General features: G+C 54.7%; 1 long non-coding RNA gene across 1 annotated transcript; it reads right to left on the bottom strand.

The window, feature by feature from the left end:
* Nucleotides 1-4,557: 4,557 nt before the first annotated feature.
* Nucleotides 4,558-9,476, bottom strand: LOC121349641. Its single transcript, XR_005954570.1, has 4 exons — nt 9,385-9,476; nt 6,307-7,956; nt 4,972-5,033; nt 4,558-4,610 (listed from the first exon to the last, which is right to left on the bottom strand). It is a non-coding gene; the product is annotated as an uncharacterized LOC121349641 (long non-coding RNA).
* Nucleotides 9,477-17,264: the final 7,788 nt, after the last annotated feature.

Below are 17,264 nucleotides of genomic sequence, written 5' to 3'. Positions count from 1 at the left end.
AAAACCCAAAAAAAAAAAAACCAGGAGACAAAGCTTTGTCAGGGCTGCATTCCCAGTTGCTGCTCTCGCACATTCTTGGCTTCCTCCTTGTTCCCTGTTTCCCTTTTCCCCACTTTTGTAGCACAAGCCCCACCTAGCACAGACATCCAGACAAAGCACGTCAGCAAACACCCTGCCTGCTGAGTGCTGCCTTTTTTTGGGTGATGGATGTGGCTCCACAGCACAGCTTAATTAAGTCTTGCCAGATAGGAATATCCGAATCCACAAGTCAGTTGAGATGCAAGTTCTGGATTTATCTTGATTCTCTGTCTTGATTTTCTTTTTTTTTTAGAACTCTTTCAGTTCTTAAAAAAAAAAAAAAAAAAAAAAAAAAAAAAAAAAAAAAAAAAAAAAGCCTCATCAGGTCACCATAAATTGCTGAGCTAAAACCCAGAGAAATGGATCTTTGCCTCAACAATCAGAAATAGGACAGGCAGAGCATTTTCTGCCGGGTCTCTCCCTGTTTTCACACTCAGAGTTTGTGCTTCAAACCTGAGCGACAAAAGGCAAATAATTCTTACTACAGATCCCCATCACCTCCCTTTTTTTTGGCACCTCCGCAGGACACTCAGCACCTCTGTGGCATTCCTGGCACCTGATGCTGTCACCTCTCTGCAGGGCAGGGAGCAGCTGTCTCTGTGCTCCAGCCCCAAGGAATCTGCAGCTGCCCGGAGAGCAGGAATGTCTGGGAAGTGCCCAAGACATCTCAATTCAAAGGCAGCATTGTCTACAGCTCAGGAACAAAAATCTAAGGAAGTGGTTTGTCATAGAGCAACGCGCACAATGAAAATTCTCCTTTCAGAATTTCACTTTCAGATGTTTTTTACAGCATAGGGAGATAAAGCAACATGGTATTTGGTGAAAAGACACAGAAAATCTTTTTTAATGACTGGAATTCACCCCACCAACTACTAAAAGAGCTTTCTGACACACAGACTGCACTCTGCATCTTATAAAGCACTGGGTGAGCTGGAACTACATAAATTTACCTCCACTGTGAGACAGAATGTACTGATATAACCTTTTAAATTTTTATTTAATGGCTTCAACCAGAAGTTTTCACTTTGCAGCTGGGTAGGAAGCTGGGCTGAGGCACAGTTCTCCATTAACTGGGAACCTGGCCATATGCCTTGGGGCTTTCAAGTGAGGATGAGGAGCTGAGAGCCCAGAGCAGCTCTGCGTGTCACAGGCAGAGCCTTGACAGGGCTGCTGCTCCCCCGGGCCTGCTGCCCTCTGGAGACTTTTACCAGAGATGGACACTCCATGGGAAGAGCACATCAGCAGAAGTTCTGTTTCACTGCCCTGAAATGCTCCAAGCCCAGCTCAGGGCTGGCCAGGGAGGAGAGCCTGGGCTTGTCCTGGGCCACTGAAACTGCCCCACATCCCAGGCATTAACACTGCCCTACAAGCCGCATTAACACTGCCCCACATCCCAGTGCGGTGTCATCCAGCCCCACATCCCAGCCCCTATCACTGCCCCACATCCCAGCCCCTGTCACTGCCCCACATCCCAGGCATTAACACTGCCCTACAAGCCAGCATCACATCCCATCCTCTAACACTGCCCCACAATCCAGCCCCACATCCCAGCCCCTATCACTGCCCCACATCCCATCCTCTGTCACTGCCCCACATCCCAGGCATTAACACTGCCCCACATCCCAGCCACATTAACACTGCCCCACATCCCAGCCCCACATCCCAGCCCCTGCACCGTTTATTCTGTTTATTTCTGAGCCAAGGGAGCCCGAGCTGCCCTGAGCCCGGGTGGAGGAGCAGCCCCTGCCCCCAGAGCAGCCCCCCGGTGTCCCCAGCCCCACAGAGGTCACTGCTGGTCCCTGTCACAGCATGGGGACGTGTCACCTCCTCCTGTACCTGCCCACACCCCCAGCTCGGGCACTGCTCCCAGCTGAAACAAGGTGAGCCCAGTTTCACTGAACTCCTTAAAAAAGGTTTGAAAGCAGCTGAGCACTGCAGTAACCAGAACCCTTCAATGTCTGGGTCCCAAACACCACGGAGCTGCTTCCAGCCAAGGAAGGCAGAACAATTCCTTCTGAACTGCCCAGCTCCTCAGGGCCCAGCCTGAGAACAGCTCAGACACACAAGTCCCACCCTCCTCAGAGGGATCCAGGATGAAATGCACCCTGCACAGCCCAGGGAATTCCTGTAAATCCATTCCCACAGACCCTCAGCGCAGCCAGGCAGGGTTTGTGTGAGACCCAGCCAGGGGGAACAAACCTGAAACAGAGACCTGGCCCTGGAACTGGAACACAAGTCAGGAAAAAACACGGCCAAGAGTTTTACCAGCACCTGGGCTCTTCATTTCCTGGAGAATGGGAGCATTTTTCAAAGCCACCAGCTGATGCTCGGGGTCACTGCGCGGGCTGAAAGGAGAGCCAGGGGAGCGGGGTTCAGAGAAGGCTCCTGAGACAGGGAAAACCCTCATGCTGTCCTTTGTGGCTCTTTCCAGCCTGTGACAAAAAAAAATAAATCTACATTTCTTGCACTCCTGGCACAGATTAAGGACCTGATCCTTGACTTCATTAACCCCTTCTCTTCCAGTTTGGATAGACTCTAATGCTGCCAGCTTTGGACACAGCACTGCTGAGAGACACCCGGGCTGCTCAGGAAATTCCAGGATGATCACTCAGAGCCCTCAGAACCATCTCCAGACACCTTTCTTCAAGGAGATTCAGAAGACTGAAGTAAAAGCCCCCAAGGAAATACATTCCCTGCGTGTCTAGCTAGGAAAAGGAGCAGCAAGGCAGGCAGGCAGCTGGAGGAGCAGCCACTCCATGCACCCTGAATTCCAACAGCTCCCACTCTCCTCCAGGAGCCAGAAGTGCCACACAGCAAACCTTGGGGCAGTGCCACCTCATGTCATCACAGTAACTGGAAGTGAGGGGATTAAAGCTGGTTTTGGTTTGTTCCACGTCCTCTGGATGCACTAGCTGAAAATAAGTTTAATTAAAGCAATTTTAATTTATCCCCAGCCCTCTGGAAATGCCCTTTAAGCAGACCTTTAGCACAAGAGCAGCTCCTGGAGTAACAAACCTCAGCTGTTGGCAGGCTCAGGGTGGGGATGGAGGAGCAAACACAACCCTGGAAAAGCTGCTGGGTTGGGACTGAGTGTGTCCTGTGCCAGAGGGACCCCAAAACAGAGAGCCTGTGCCCCACACACAGCCCCCACCCTGGGCACCCCCTCAGCAAGCCCAGGGCCTTCTCCTGCAGCCAGCGGAGATGCTCAGTCATTTTAAACAATTCCATTAGCATTAAAAAGTGTCTCAGGCTGCAGGGATGGCACAGGAATTCCAGCCAGCAGCTCTCAGAAGAAAAGCCACCAGCAATGAGAACTTTTTTTTGCAGGCAGAATGTAATTAGTGACACTGCTGGAACCAAACCAGCAGCAATCAATGGATTAAAGGATGCTCCAAGTGTTGTGATAGTTATTAATTTCCAATTTAAATTAAGGGATTAATATGGGATATTCCTTCATGCTGCGGCTGTGTGGAGAAAAATAAAGATATTAATACTGTACATGCTATAATGAAACAGAGCATGCCACCAACAAGCACCAGAAGTTGCATTTAGGAGCTGGTGATAAGACCCAGCAGCTCAGACTGCAGCGTGGAGGGAGGGGAGGCACTTTGGGAGAGGGCACTGACACAGAATGAAAGAGCCTGCAGTGCAGGTGCAGTGATATTTCTCTAATATTCTCATTACCCATAACTAGTGTTCTCATCACCCATAACAGCAAGGTTTGGGCTGCACCGTGGCAGGATTTCTGGTGCAGCTTTTAGTGCCAATCCCACAGCCTGCACAAAGGGCTGCCCACAGGTGTGCTTCTAGCACAGGTGAGACACAAACCTGGCAAGGAGAGCCTCGGAGTCACGACCCACACAGCTGCCCCGGAGCCTCGCTGCAGCTGCTTGTGCAAGTGATTTGCAGCAGGGAAAGTGCCAGGCAGCAAAAGCACAGCTGAGCTGCAGGGGAAGGTGCAGCAGAGCCCTCCAGAGGCACTGGGGAAGGACAAATTGCTGCCCTGATTTCTTAAGATTTTCTAAGCCTTCTGATGTTCGCATTCTTGTATCAAACTTTCTCACACACTTTCTGTAAACAATTATTGTTTTGCGTTCCTTTATGGAGGAGGAGAAACTTGATGGACTGTTGGCTTGTCCAGTGTCCCTGGAGAGGTGGCCCTGTCACCCTCCAATCCTATGTCACCTTTGGAAATCTATAAAGGTAGGAGTCAGAGAATAAATCTCTCTCTTCCTGGCCTGGGAGCAGCAGTGTTGTCGTGTGTCCCATAGCAACAACAAGGAAAGAAGAGAACTTGCAGCAGCGTTCATCTCCTCCTGGTGCTGGTCTCCTCTCGAGCTCCTCGGGCAGTGCCCCTGCCCCGGGGCGAGGTGAGGCAGCCCAACAACGTGCAGCACTTCTAGGGCAGTATACTTGCTGATTGCTTCCTTGACCATTGCTCACAACAACCAGCTAAGACACTGCCAAAGAAACACTCACAGCTGGCACCAGGCGGGGGGCTGGAATCCTCCTCTCTTCTCGCTCTCAGGGGTCTGGGGACAAACACAGAGTCAGGGGAGCGTGCAGCAGTACTGAGGAAAAAGCTTTCGAGGGAGGAGAAACTCATAAATCAACGGTTGTCCTGTCCCTTGCCCCCAGACCGTGGTTAGGGCCTCTAAAAATCACCAATATTAACAGGACAAACACGGCTGGCTTGTCTGCAATCTGTATTTATCCCAATGAGCTCCCAGCGCTCCCACACCACCATTCAGGCAAGGCAGTGGAACATTAAAGTGCTCCCAAATGCTGAACAGTTTAAGACACAAACCTGTTCAAACTGTTGGTGTGCTCCCTGCACAGGCAGGACAGAAAGAGAGTTCACCAGGAGCACAAAGGAGAGAGGCACAGGCTCACCTGTCCAGTGGCTTTGCTGTCACACATCAAGGTCTGGGCTTCTCCAGCATTCCTGCAGCCCTCTGGAAACACAAAAGCAGGGAGAAGGCAGCCTGCAGGACCAAGGAGCTGCTTCCCTCTCCCACAGGCTCAGGAGCAGCACTGATTGCCCACGGGGCTCTTGTGCAACGCAGAGAGCAAAGGTGCTGCTCGGGAGGGGCCCCCTGCACCCCACACCTGCATCTCAGACACCTGAGCCTCCATCCCCCTCCCAGTGCACCGAGTCTCAAATTCCAAGAGCTCCAGAGTCTGCTCTGTGCTCAGACAGCAAGGCAGAGCGGGCTGACACTCCGGGCTCTCTTTTTGCTCTGCTCCCCGTGAAATGACATTTCCTCCCGCGCCAAGGCAGCAGACCTGCAGGGCAAGGGGAGCCCCTGGGGCTGCAGGCAGGTGTCAGAGCAGAGCCCACCCCCCTGGCTCTCCCCAGCACGGGCAGGATCTGGAGCAGGTGTTTTCACCGAGATTAGAGACAGAGCTCTTGGGTTTCCTGCCAGCAGCACAGCGAGGCCCCAGATCCCCTCGCACGGATGGCAGAGCAGCTGGTGGGGACAGCCCTGGCATCACAAAGGTGACACAAGTGCTGTGGCTGCCCATGCCACCCCCCAGGACAGCACAGAGCAGTGACACCCACCAGGCACTGCCAGGGCACAACCAGGGCACTGCCAGGGCACACCAGGCACTGCCAGGCACACCAGGGCACACCAGGCACTGCCAGGGCACTGCCAGGCACATCAGGGCACACCAGGGCACACCAGGGCACACCAGGCACTGCCAGGGCACTGCCAGGCACTGCCAGGCACTGCCAGGGCACTGCCAGGCACTGCCAGGCACTGCCAGGGCACTGCCAGGCACTGCCAGGCACTGCCAGGGCACTGCCAGGCACTGCCAGGCACTGCCAGGGCACTGCCAGGCACTGCCAGGCACTGCCAGGGCACTGCCAGGCACACCAGGGCACACCAGACACTGCCAGGGCACACCAGACACAGCCAGGGCACACCAGGCACTGCCAGGGCACACCAGGGCACTGTCAGGCACTGCCAGGGCACACTGGGCACAGCCAGGCACTGCCAGGGCTCCATCCCCAGCAGCCTGCACCAGTTAATCACAAATCCCTTCCTGGCCGTGACCTTCTCACCCTGAGGAGAAAAGGGCTGACTTCAATCCCAAAACAATTCTCAAACATCAGGACCAAGACCTGGCAGGGGCACCCAGCTCCTGTCCTGCCCCACTCTGAAGGAGCTGTCCTGTTCCAACCTTGACCTCATCACCCCTGCAAGATTTCCCACCAGGACAAACCTGCCTCTCTCCAGGGCAATGAAAGCTCAGGGACAAGCGCAGCCATAGGAGAGCAAAACAATCTGGTACAGGAGAGGCAGATCCTGCTTCATCCTTCATCCTCCTCGGGATGCAGAATTGCTGTTTTGGGAGCTGTAAAACTTTCCTTTGAGCCACTAAAAACCAAGCACGACATGGCCAGGAAAAGATGTTTTGGGGAACATCTTTGCAGAAAGATAACGACACTGCTTTTAATTTTTCAGATCATTTTAGCCCCCCTCTGCTGCTTGCTACCTATAACAATCCCCAGTGCTTTAGGAAAGGAGAAAACAAATAAATTCACAAAAGCACAATTTAAAGAGGTGCCACCCAATGTCTACAATTTGTTGAATTTTCCATTTAAGGGCTCAATTTTTCCCCAAAATGGCAATTTTCTCTTTAGGGAAAAGAGAACACGTGGCCTGTTTCACTCCCCATTGACTGTGGGGTGCTTTACCTGGAGAGAGGGACCCCAGGGTGCAGAAAGCACAGCAACTCCCCCCTGGCTGCTGGGGAAGGTGGCTGGATGCCAGCCCCTGCTCAGTCTCACCGTGGGGGTGACAAAGCAGCAGCAAAAAGCTGTTTGGTGGATCATGTAGCAGTGGAAGAAATCCTCACTGTAAGGAAAACAAGCTGAGGGGTGTGGAGGGTGGAAAAACTCTCCTGTTACAGAAAACCTGCATTCCAAGAAAGGTAAAAGGTCCTGCCAGGTGAGATCTGCAGCAATCACTTTGTCAGCACAGAAATATGTGATCCCACAAGCTTCATTTAATCAAGCACATTTGTTTCAGCTCGTTCCCAGCACTGTGCCTTCCTCCTGCTGTCAACAAGTGGAGTTTTAGTCCCTGACTTTAGAGCTCTGTTATCCCACCTTCTCCTGCAATATCTCACCAAATCATCCAGCAAATGGTTCTGGGCCTTGACTGCTGGCAGTGCTCACTGAGCCCTGTCATTATTGTATTCCTCCTGTGCTTTCTTCTCCTCCAGGCTCCCCACAGCATCCTAATTCCCCAAATACGAGACACCGCCTTGACTCCTGCTGGCCTTTCTTTAATTAACCACAGGAACTTCCCCAAGAGATGGGCAGACACTCCCCAGAGAGGAGAGAGATTGACCAGGTCCCTCCAGGGCAGTGGCAGGAGCTGGTCCAGCTGGCAGCAGTCCCTGAGGTCCATGGGGAGGCCCAGGTGACCCCACCTGCTGCTCCAGGTGACCCCACCTGCTGCTCCAGGTGATGCCATGCTCCTGCTCCAGGTGATGCCATGCTGCTGCTCCCAGGTGATGTCACCTCCTGCTCCAGGTGAGGCCACCTCCTGCTCCAGGTGATGCCAAGCTCCTGCTCCAGGTGATGCCATGCTCCTGTTCCCAGGTGATGGCAACCTCCTGCTCCCAAGTGAGGCCATGCTGCTGCTCCAGGTGATGCCATGCCCCTCCTCCAGGTGATGCCATGCTCCTCCTCCAGGTGAGGCCATGCTGCTGCTCCAGGCTGATCCGAGGCAGGCAGGAGGAGCAGAGGCTCCAGGAGCTGCAGGCACCTGAACTCCCGGGCAGTTCCACCCTCTGATGGGGCTGTGGCTCCTTCCAGCCCTGCCACCACTCCCAGCTGAGCCCAGGCTGGAAATGGGGCAGCACCTGGGGAAATGAGGCAAGACCTTTGCCCTGAGCCACGGAGAACAAAAACTCCACACTCTGCTTTCCACATTCTCGGAAATTCTGCTCTTCCCCTTGCAGTAACAATGAGTTACAGAGCTTTCCTCACTTTTTTCCACCCTCTTCTCTCCCAGATGAGATCAGAGATGTCCAGCAGCAACATCCTGAGCTCTGACTGCCAGGCTTTTAAAGCAGCCCTGTCTCCGTGACCATGAGAGCACCTCTGTGCCCCCAGAATGTATTTCACACCCTAGTGCATGGACGTGGTGCATGTTCCCTTCCTTTACACCACTGCCTCCTGCATCCCAGCCAACTCAGATAAAACACACAGACTGAGACCAAAGGTTCAGGCAGAGCCCAAATGTTCTGCCAAAGCTGCTGTGCTCGCTTGTCAGGTACCACAGACACCAGTTCTGCCCATATTGCCCTGGAGAAGGTCTTTGAGGAGCTCTCAGCTCCAGCAGCAGCTGAGCAGAGCTGTTAATTGCCAGAGCTGTTAATTGTGGTGCAGACACCACCACCCTGCAGCTCTGGTCGTGAGCAGAGGCTGCTGCCAGCCCAGATCAGCTCATCTCAGCTCATCCCATCCCAGCTCATCCCATCCCAGCTCATCCCATCCTATCCCAGCCCAGCTCATCCCAGCCCAGCCCAGCCCAGCCCAGCCCAGCCTGGCTGCAGGGATGCTCCTGCAAGCAGAGCTGCCCCTGCTCCTGCCAGCCCTCTCTGCAGAGCCAGGACAGCCTGAGGACAGCAGGCTGAGGGATTCTGCTGATTCAGGAGCTCGGGACAGCCTGGGCAGAGTCCAGCCTGCTGCAGCCAGGGAGAGCCGTGACTCATTAACCCAGCACTGCCAGGCTGGGCTCAGGAGCCAGGCTGGGCTCTCAGCATCCCATCCCTGCTCCAGCTTGTCAGCCCAAACAGGAATCTGGGGCTCACACCCCAGGTGGGCCTGGAAAAACAAGTTTATCCAAGTCAAGATGTTCCTGCTGGGACACAGGATGCTGCCAGGCTGATGCAGAGCAGAGATTTTACTGTCACAGCACCTTTGTTACCTTGTTAGACTCAGCCTCCTCCTTTATCAGGGCTTTGAGGGATCTCTGGAGAACCCCTGGACATGCCCCTCTCCTTTCTTCCAAGGCCAGACCCACCCAATTTTACCTTTGTTACCCTCAGATGCTCCCCCATCTTCCCCCAGCCCGACCCTGGCTACACCTCCCGAGCAGAAAGGACACCAGCCCTGGGAGATGCATTCCTCAGCTCCCCAGCCGTGACTGCAGCACTGCAGACAAGGACAGTCCTGCACCTCAGCTGCCTCCCCTGTGCAGGTGCAGCAGCAGCCTTACAGCACCAGGGGGAACATCTGCAGGAATTTTTTTAATTCCTCAATTTTTTAACTCTAATTTCTCTTACCAAAGCCTCCTCTGGTCCACTGGGTGCAGGATTGTTTTTTCAGGGGGAAGGCTGCTCCAGGCAGGCTGGGCATGGGTTGAATGCCCGGTACCTTCTGCCACAATGTAATCAAATGAAAACAGAAAGAAATATATAAACCTGAAAGCTGAATTAGATCCCCACTCTGGTATAAGCCCCTTCAGCTGAGTCTCTCTTTGGAAACAAAACAATGGCTCATGTGTTGTTAACTTCTCTCCATTTGCATTGAGAAATGATCTGTACCAGTTCCTAGAAGATTACTGGTGGTTTACCTTCAAAATACAAGCAAACAGACTTGCCTACAAAACTGACTGCTTGTGGAAACTCCAAAATACCCTGGCACATATACAGCTAATAAAACATCAAACTGACTGCACGGATGAGAGGTGGGCTGCTTACAAATGAAAGCATTTTATATCAGATATAAAGCACGGGTGTTGTCAGAATCAAGGCAAACCAGAGCTCTCCTTCCCCGTGCGAGCACTTGAGCTGTGTTATTTACACTTTCCAGCACAAAGGGAATTGGAGGAACACGCTGGGCCAGGCAGCAGCACTGGGGACAGGATGGGAGGACAGCTTGTGCAGGTGTGGCAGGGGAGGGGACAGCTGGGTGCTTTATGCTCCCCGTGTAAACCCTGACATGGCAATGCAGCACCGAGAGCCCAATCCACACGGATTCGGGCTCTGGTCTCACCCAGCCCCCCGGGACCCCCCTGCTCCCGGCTCTGCAGCCCCCAGCCCTGCCCGCACAGCTCCGCACGGGCAGCGCGAGCACAGCGCTGCTCTTTGGCTGTGCTGCTTCCTGGGATCCCCAAAACCGACCGGCATCCCCAAATCCAGAGTGCAACCACTTTCTGGGATCCCCAAATCCAGATCTGCATCCCCAAAACCTGACCGGGACCCCCAAATCTAGACTGGGATCCCCAAATCCAGACCAGCATCCCCAAATACAGACCAGCATTTTTTTTTTTTTTTTTGCATCCCCAAAACCAGACCTGCATCCACAAATCCAGACCAGCATCCCCAAAATCAGACCGGGATCCCCAAATCCAGACCGGGATCCCTAAATCCAGAATGCAACCACTTTCTGGGATCCCCAAATCCAGATCTGCATCCCCAAAACCTGACCGGGATCCCCAAATCCAGACCGGGATCCCCAAATCCAGAGTGCAACCGCTTTCTGGCATCCACAAACCCAGACCAGCATCCCCAAAGGCAGCGTGGGATTCTGCACGAGGGGCTTGAAGGAAAAGGGCGACAGAAGAGGAAGGGGAGAGAAAGAGAAATGAGAAGGAAACCTTCTTTACCCCGACATGACAGACTAGCAGGGGCTCGGGGCAGGCACCGGGATCAGAGCTTACCTGGGCAGGGACAGGGACACGGACAGCGGGGACAGCGGAGATAGCGGGACAGCGGGGAGTGCAGGGACACGGACATGGACACGGAGCAGCTCCGGCCACAGCACGGGATTCCTGCCCCAGCTCCTGATTCCTGCCCCAGTACAGGATTGATTCCTTTCACAGCACGGAATTCCTGCCACGGGTCAGGGTTGATTCCTGCCCCAGCTAAGGGTTGATTCCTGTCACAGAACAGGATTGATTCCTGCCCCAGCTCAGGGTTGATTCCTGCCCCAGCTCCTGATTCCTGTCACAGAACAGGATTGATTCCTGCCCCAGCTCAGGGTTGATTCCTGCCCCAGCTCCTGATTCCTGCCCCAGCTCAGGGTTGATTCCTGCCCCAGCTCCGGGGCAGGGGAGCTCAGACTCCCTGAAGTTCCACACACGGTTCCAGGGCTGAATCCAGCGTTTCACTGAGGAAGACCACACGAGGAGGAGGGATGCAGGATTCCTGGCAAAGAGATGTCACCTACAAGTTTGCAATCCTCTCAGAGGCTCCAGGAGCTGGGAAAGGCAGCTGGGAGCTGGGATCCATCCATCCATCCACCCTCAGCAGAACACCCTGGGCGCAGGAGCCAGGGCTCGAGCACACACCCCAAACTCACCCCACAGGCTCTGGAGGGTTTCCTCTGCCCGTCCATGAAGCCCATCTCCCAGAAAGCTCCCCCTCTCCCCCCGGCACCCGTTGTTAGAGATGCAGGCTGTGCAGGGAGGCAAAGGCACCTGCTTCACTCTCCAGAGTGATCCACGCCACGGGAGCCTGAAGCTGGCATTGCCTCCCCCTGCAGCTGGCTCCTGCTGCTCTGCTGACAGCACTGAGGGGACAGGGGCTGGGGACCAAGGACATTTCCAGCTGGAACTGCAGCAGCAGCACAGGAGAAGTCCTCAGGCTGCTCCGGGAGCACGAGCTGGCAGGAACCTGCTGACTGGAAAACCCAGGTGCAGAACCCATGGTGCAGCCATGCACCCCTGCACACACGCTTTGGGGAGAAATCACAGATCATCAGATGGGCACAATATCAGATGGGCACAACAGGTGTGAACATGGAGCAAATGCCCAGGATCAGGAGCCCCAGGATCACTGCAAAAGCTTTCCCAGAACAGCCTGTGAACATTTCCCCTTCGGCAGGAGCAGGAAACAGAAGGGTCAGCACTAGCACCTGAGCCAGCTCAGGCACAGAGCGAGGGATGGTGTTCCAGGCAGCTCCCAGTGAAACACCAGGCTGCTCACACTCCTCCCTCCCTGTGCTGCCCTGCTCCTGCTCAGACATGTTCCAGTTGCAAGAGGAGGGGTTGTGCTCCTTGGGAAGGCTCAGCTGGCAGGTGCAGGTACATCTCCACACTTGACATGTCTTGCTTCTGCCCTGTTAGGAAGGACTTGGAGCACTGAGGGACTGGGAGACACTGAGTTCCACTCAGCTGCAAAAGCCCAAAGTAGAGGGACGTAAACATATTTTCTGCTTTTTTTTTTTTTTTTTTTTTTTTTTTTTTTTGCAATGGAAAAACCTGTTCCTGTAGTCTCAGGGGGGAAATGCTGCTGAGGGCATGGCAGCCACATTAGTCCTGCAGCAAGCAGACACCCCTTGAAGAGCTGCTGGTCTCCTCCTGGGCTGTGTCCCTCCTCTCCAGGGACACACTGTCACACACCCACAGGAGCAGGGCCTGCATGGCACAGGGATTCTGCCAATTAGCTGATGGAAAAAATGGAGAGCAGCGAGCTGGAGACCCAGTTTCAGATCAAAAAGAGGCAAAAAGAGAAAAGAGAGACATTTGGGCTAAGGTCACAAGAGCAAAGAGTCACAAGAAGCTGAAGTCATTCCGTTTGCTCCCTCGGGCTGAGTTAGGGCCAGCCACAGTTCACCAAGTTCATCCATCTGCACTCCCTGAGCATTTCCACCAGCACTGGACTCATTTCCCTCAGAAAAGCAGGGTCTCCATTATCCTCCTACACAACGGAGAATAAAAGGGAAGGTCCTTCCCAATTCTCTCATCCCACTCATCTCTCCAAAGGCACAGACCAAGCCTCAGCGTTTGCTCTGTCAGGAATCCAGCAGGGGCTGAACTAAGAATAGCACCTGAGGTGGAGGACAGAGCTTGCAGGTAGGATTAGCTGGTGCAATTACAGGTAGCAATTCCCTGCTATTTAAAAGTTTTACTGTCCAGCAGCAGGAGAAATCAGCCTTTACCTGGGCAGGTGTTGTGGGGTTTGTTTGGTTGTCTCAGTGACACCAGGGCTGGAGGAGCACAGGGCAGCTCAGGGATGGAGATGTGAGCTGCTGCTTCCCTCTGCTGGGAGCCAGGCAGAGGGGACACCTTGTCCTGGGAGTGACATCTCCTGGCCAAATCCAAGCTGCTGGAGAGACATCCCCCACCCTGCAGGCACCCGGGGGACAGGGTGACAGTGTCCTTCAGTGACACCGGGGGCAGCTCAGACTGGGAGCTGGAAGCAAAGGGTCTCTGGTGGGTCAGTTTAAGAGAGCTGGGATTTTGCTGTCAGCTCCTTTCCCTCCCCCATGCCCAGCAGACTGCAGGTATTTTTATTTTGTTCCACGCTCACATCTGCAGAACCAACAGAGCTTCCACCAAGAAAAGGGGTCAGGTTCAGTGCCTCACACACAGAGGGCTTAGGGAGGGGATCTGAGCAGAGCACTGCACCCAGGGGTGGTGCCAGGCCAGCAGAAAACTGCCACTGCTCACCTGTGCACTCCTCCTCTCCTGCCACTGCAAGCCCTTGCCTCTCCTTGAAATGACAGGAAAGAAATAAATGCTTTTCCTGATGGACCCTTCTCCAAGCTCCCCAGTCCTGCCTGTGCAGAAGCAGCTCTGAGGCCATTGAGGGGGCTCTGCACTCAGCAAGCATCAGGAGCAGAACTCTGAAGCTTTTCTGCATCCAGGCGCTCCTCAAACTTTGCTTCTCCAGTGCCAAATACCAGTCACTGGCACCACAGGGAGCTGGTAACATCAGCAAGCATCCCCCTTCTCTTCCTCACTATGTTTTCTGTGGTATAAGGAGTTAAGATAACAGGTTCACTTTGAAACACCAGGTTAAAAGCCCTACCACACTCCCTTGCAAGTCCTTCCAGAGCAAGGTGGCCACTCTGCTGTGCTGCCCAGAGCTGGGATGCCCTCCTGAGCCCTCCTGTGATCCTGTGGCCAGCAGCCCTGCTCCTGCCCAGATGTGGCACCAGACACCAGGGGGATCTTCCCCCATCCCTGGGGTGTCACTTTGGGGGTAATTCCCCCAGAACAGGGTGGCCTGCAGGTTGCAGTCTTCATCTGCACAACAGGGAATCAGCTGGGGCCAGGAAGGGCCATTGCCAAGGGCAGAGCTTCAGCCCCCAGGAGATAAATGAGAGAACCACCCTTATCTCAGCTGCAGGGCAGGCAGGCTGCCACACCGAGCCAAGGATCCCCCTCGGGCAGGGGCTGCTCCTTGCTCCCCAGCTGCCTCTGTCACTGGTGTCCCCAAGGCTGGGGCAGGCTGCTCCTTGCTCCCCAGCTGCCTCTGTCACTGGTGTCCCCCAGGCTGGGGCAGCCTGCCCGAGGCTGCTGCAGAGGTGCTGCTGCAGCGGTGGCTCCTCGCCCTTCTCCCTGCTCCTCCCGGAGCTGCTCCCGAGCCCTGCGCGGCTGCCCTGAGCCCCTGGGACACAGCAGCACGCAGTCCTGGCCCTCCTGCTCCTGAAGGACATGCAGGGAAAGGACACAGCATCCAGCCCCGGACACCAGGCAATGGGCTTGGCCAACTCAATCACTAAATGGCTGCAGGGGAGGCAGCACGGGCCAGCCTTGGCTGTCACAGCCCTTGCAGCAGCATCTTTGCGTCCGTGGTCCCCCCTCCCCTTCCCCTGCAATGTCCTTTTTGCCGAGGAGTTTCCAGACAGGGCTTTTGCTGCAGTGCATCAAAGAGCGGGTGACTTGCCAGCAAACCACAGAGTGTTCCCTGCTCTGCCCGGTCCCCCGGACGCGGAGCTGACGCTCGGTAACCGGACACCGAGTCCCCGGGGCAGCAGCGAGCCTCCAGGAGGAGCGGCTCTGGTTTGCTCTGAGCCCCGGGGGCAGCTGCTCCCTGTGCCCCTCCGCAGAGCCCCCCTGCCCCGAGCAGCCCCCGAACCCCTCCAGGTGCTCAGCCCGGCTGTGGCTGCCCGGGGCTGCAGCTCACTCCTCCGTGCCCAGCTCTCCCGAGCCTCCCGTGCCCCCTTCCTCCTGCCCTTCACCCCCAGGACCTTTCCTTGAGGCCCTAGAGCAGCTCCCTGAGTGTCGAACACCTCTGCAAAGCCTGCAGGGGACACAGGGGGTGTCACCTGCTCTGTGGCACTGCATTGGCACGGTGAGCGCTGCCAAGCGTGCCCGCGGCTGAGGAGGGCGCGCTCCGGTGTCCCTGGGAGATGTCCCCCATCCCAGGGCCTGGCAGCTCCAGGGGGCCAAACTCAGCTCCTGAGGGGTGACCTCGGCCACCAGCCTCCTGCCTGCCCTGCCCAGTCTGGCAGTGACCTTCGGAGTGGCTCTCCACATCCCTGCCCATCTTCAGCCAAATGGCACCAAGCAGCCAGGCCTGTCTGAAGGACAGGGCTGGCAAAGGGCTCACGAGCAGTGCTCAGCTACAATCCACCAAGATTTTAAAACCAAAAATCTCACCAACAACTCAAGGTCAACAGACAGTTCAAGGCCATTTCCACTCTTTTCTTGAGCAAGCTCTAGTCTGTGAGCTTTCTAGGGCAGGGACCTTATTTTGTTTCCACAGGATTCAACAGAATTTCTGCTTCTAAACCAATTGAAAGGCATCTTCGATAAGCACATCCCTCACTGAATATTGTTCTGTCAGACAAGAGCAGAGTACTTACAATTCACCCCCAGAAAGCTCTTAAAATGTGGTAAGTTTGCCCTCTGTTTACAAATGTGCAAAGTTATTTGCTGCAGAATATTGACGCAAATGAAAACTCTTTGAGATTTGCCAAATGTTAGTTCTCCCTCCCTCAGCAGCAGGGACTGCCCCTTCTCAAAAGCTCAGTTGTCTGGGAAGCAGGGAAAGGCACAAGGATGGCAGCCCCACTGCAGCCCAGCTCTCTGGGCATCATTAGAAATTCTGAAGGCTGAGCTGGAAAAATTACATCTTAAGGACATTTATACCCAGGCACAGAGGTAGGGGAAGGAAACATTAAGATTCCCAGCACATGGGAATTCTTGTGTTCACGTGTCAGACAGGGATGGCAGAAAGCAATTGGCAGCAGCTGGGGAGGGTTTTGAACACAGTGGTGCAGCACAGGACTGAGCCAACGAGCTGCCCTCCCCCTGCACTCCTGGTCACTCCAGTTCTGCAGGGAAAAGCCAGCTGGAAGAACCTGCAGAGGTTTTGCAAGAAGCAGCCTCTCTCCTTGCCCCAGCCTGAGAGTTCCGGCTCTGCAGGAAAGTGGGCAAAGCTCCTTTCCATTAAAAAGGAAGGAAAAGTGCATCTTCCCAATCCCTCCCAGGAGCAGGCATTGCCAGTGACCCTCCAGGAGCAATTTTAAAATCCCATTTTGTAGAGCAGACCCTTCCTCACAGCACTCCTGTGTTCCTTCACTCCTGATCACACCAGAGCTCTTGGAAGAGAGAAACTTGGAGCGTGTGGGTTTGCTGCAGTGCTGCTCAATACCCACAGAGCCTGTCGTAAATTAAGGGAGGGAATAAGGAGCACAAATTAGCCTGGAAAGGAGCTCCATCCCTGCAGCCCAGCACAGAGCCTGCTGCTGCCCTGCCTGAGCAGCACAGAGCTCACACAAACACACCCAGACTTTTAATGGCTCTCTGCCCTTTGCAGTGGGGCACCAGGCACAGGGCCCGTGACCTTCTCCAAAAATACATGCTGCCACTTAGCCCAGCTCTCTGGGCATCATTAGAAATTCTGAAGGCTGAGCTGGAAAAATTACATCTTAAGGACATTTATACCCAGGCACAGAGGTAGGGGAAGGAAACATTAAGATTCCCAGCACATGGGAATTCTTGTGTTCACGTGTCAGACAGGGATGGCAGAAAGCAATTGGCAGCAGCTGGGGAGGGTTTTGAACACAGTGGTGCAGCACAGGACTGAGCCAACGAGCTGCCCTCCCCCTGCACTCCTGGTCACTCCAGTTCTGCAGGGAAAAGCCAGCTGGAAGAACCTGCAGAGGTTTTGCAAGAAGCAGCCTCTCTCCTTGCCCCAGACTGAGTTCCGGATCTGCAGGAAAGTGAGCAAAGCTCCTTTCCATTAAAAAGGAAGGAAAAGTGCATCTTCCCAATCCCTCCCAGGAGCAGGCATTGCCAGTGACCCTCCACCGGGGTCCAGGAGCAATTTTAAAATCCCATTTTGTAGAGCAGACCCTTCCTCACAGCACTCCTGTGTTCCTTCACTCCTGATCACACCAGAGCTCTTGGAAGAGAGAAACTTGGAGCGTGTGGGTTTGCTGCAGTGCTGCTCAATACCCACAGAGCCTGTCGTAAATTAAGGGA

Source organism: Pyrgilauda ruficollis, unplaced genomic scaffold (assembly GCF_017590135.1).
Source record: "Pyrgilauda ruficollis isolate IOZ18807 unplaced genomic scaffold, ASM1759013v1 scaffold141, whole genome shotgun sequence".
Classification (NCBI taxonomy): domain Eukaryota; kingdom Metazoa; phylum Chordata; class Aves; order Passeriformes; family Passeridae; genus Pyrgilauda; species Pyrgilauda ruficollis.
Note: the sequence above shows the minus strand (reverse complement) of the source record. Positions and strands in the feature narration are given on the sequence as shown.